The 2,500-nt window shown below is 41.0% G+C and overlaps 1 protein-coding gene across 1 annotated transcript in view; it reads right to left on the bottom strand.

Moving 5' to 3' along the window:
• The window catches only part of klc1a (kinesin light chain 1a), a 53,137-nt gene that overhangs the window by 1,144 nt on the left and 49,493 nt on the right, over window positions 1-2,500 (bottom strand). The gene's annotated exons all lie outside the window — the stretch shown is intronic.

Raw genomic sequence — 2,500 nt, forward strand, 5'->3', positions numbered from 1 at the left:
GAACAATACAACAGCATATTGAAATTGACTGAACTGGTCCTTTAAAAGGGCCTCGTGAACCTGAATCTTTCGAACGGCTCTTTGAAAAGACCATCCTGATCCCGTCAAAAGCCATGAATCCCATCTCTTGGTGTCAGAGTGTTTGAAACTGGGGATGTGTGTGTGTGTGTGTGTGTGTGTGTTGACATTGGAAGCTGCATGTCTATGGCCCCTTGCGGCCAATTCCACTGTTCTCAATACAACGCCACACAGCGGCGCAGCGGCGCCGCTGCAGATTAAAGGAGAACTCTGCTGTTCATCAGGTCTCTGCCGAGATGAAATTGACCATCCGTTGCGACAGCACGTCTGTGCCTGTGGGTCAGAACCAATAGAGCGTTTGTCTGGAGCAGACGTGCTCCATTCATTTTGAGGCTGCGTGTGACCCTCCTAGTGCTCCGCCAGCTCATTTTGGGGAGGCGGAGCATACGAGCCGACTGCATCAATAGTCTAGTCGTGATTTCATGAACCCAGAAATGTTGAGTACCCTAAAGTTTTATTGCAGAAATGTCATCTATAGGTCAAATGAAGGGGATTTAGCTTGGTTGCCCGAAGTTGCACTTTGGGCAATTTGCATAATTAGCATAAATATATTGTTAAGGTAAGGACTACTACTGGTGAATAGGCTTGAAAAATTAAATCGTAGATATCACCTTGAAACTTTCTCAGTTGATTACTGACGATAAGAGAAGAAAAAAATGTATTGGATGTTTTTTTGTATTTTGATGTTTAGATATGCAAATGAGGGCATGCATCATTAATTATGCACTAATTTGCATACACACGAAATCAGCTTTGCATGGTAAAACCAGACTCAAAATTATTTTTCTGTGGGTAAAATTTGTATATTTCAGGGTTGAATTGGTGAAAACCCTCTGAGGAACCTGGTCAAGAAGATGTTTTGACATGGATAGATTATCGTGGAGTCTGTTAAGGGTTTTACCTTTACGGAAGTGACAAAAGCACCAGACTTTGCATGGTGTTTCTTTAGGGTATGTGTAGTAATTCTAGCCTAGGAGCCCTCTGAAAAAAACTTTCTAACATGTCATATGAGTGAGTCTGTGCTTACATGCTTGACAGCAAATGTAACATTGTGAACAATTTGAGAAGATTCATACTTCGCCTGTATTAAAATGAGTATTTCCCACCCTGAAACTAAGGTGAGAATAGACTGCTGCGAATGCTCACTCAGCAGCATACTGAATGGGGAGGTGTCAGTGCAACAAGGTGTCCAAGGTAGCAGCTTCTCCATCTTCTAATTTCCATAACATAGATATTTTTATTTGCACGAGATAGAGTAAGGGACAAGACCTCTCCATGTGTGTGAATAACCCATAACATCACCAAATTCTACATCTTCACAGGTAGTGTTGCAGTGAGTGCATTTCAGTCATTTTTAAGAATGGCATTATAAATTACTCAATGTATATTTTCAGTTGAAAATTATTTCTAAGTAGGTGTTCAGTAAGTAAACAGAGGTAAATGGATTTCTTTTTTCAGGATTTGCAAACAAGTCCTCACCTAGTAGCCTACTTGTGTTGTATTACCGTTACCTCAGTGATCATTGAGTATCAATTGCTACTTCAAAACGGACAGCTCATGGACAACATGAACAGTAGGTCTTTGTCACCCTTACATATAGGAGAAATATCAATATAAAGCAACAATTCTCATATGGAATATACTATAAAGGTGAACCATTACTCATTTTCTTGATATGCAAGGCACACACATAGTCCAGGAGGAAGGATGGCCAACCATTGCCCCCCCAACAAAATGCCTCAGGACCTTGTTAACCTTCAAGATTTATAGTGGTAACAGTAACATTAGCAAAGAGAGATATCCTCCGCGCTCCTGCACTTCACAATCTGGTGCGTCTCGGGAAAGGACTTGGTAAATGCAGGGGAAGAAAGGAGTCACCGGAGCATCTTCAGATGTGGAAAGTAACTTGTTTTATTGGGCAAGCGCCAAGACTAACGTTTCGACGTTCACACGTCTTCTTCAGAGTCAATATTGACTATTGACTCTGAAGAAGACGTGTGAACGTCGAAACGTTAGTCTTGGCGCTTGCCCAATAAAACAAGTTACTTTCCACATCTGAAGATGCTCCGGTGACTCCTTTCTTCCCCTAACAGTAACATTACTCATTCCCACCACACCTTTTTGCATCATATTGTACTTGACCTCAGAATGCTCTACATGTTTCAGTCATATGTAGTTGTACAATAGTACAGTAGCATACAGTACAGTGCAGCACAGTACAGTAGAGTACAGTATGTTACAATAGAGTACAATACAGTCCAGTATAGAACAGTACAGTACAGTAGAGTACAGTATCATAGAGTACAGTATAGTAAAGTACAGTATAGTGCAGTACAGTACAGTTCAGTAGAGTACAGTACAGTGCAGTTAGAGTAGAGTACAGTAGAGTATAGTACAGTAGAGTACAGTTCAGTACAGTACA

The sequence above is a fragment of the Engraulis encrasicolus genome, unplaced genomic scaffold, assembly GCF_034702125.1.
Source record: "Engraulis encrasicolus isolate BLACKSEA-1 unplaced genomic scaffold, IST_EnEncr_1.0 scaffold_43_np1212, whole genome shotgun sequence".
Classification (NCBI taxonomy): Eukaryota; Metazoa; Chordata; class Actinopteri; order Clupeiformes; family Engraulidae; genus Engraulis; species Engraulis encrasicolus.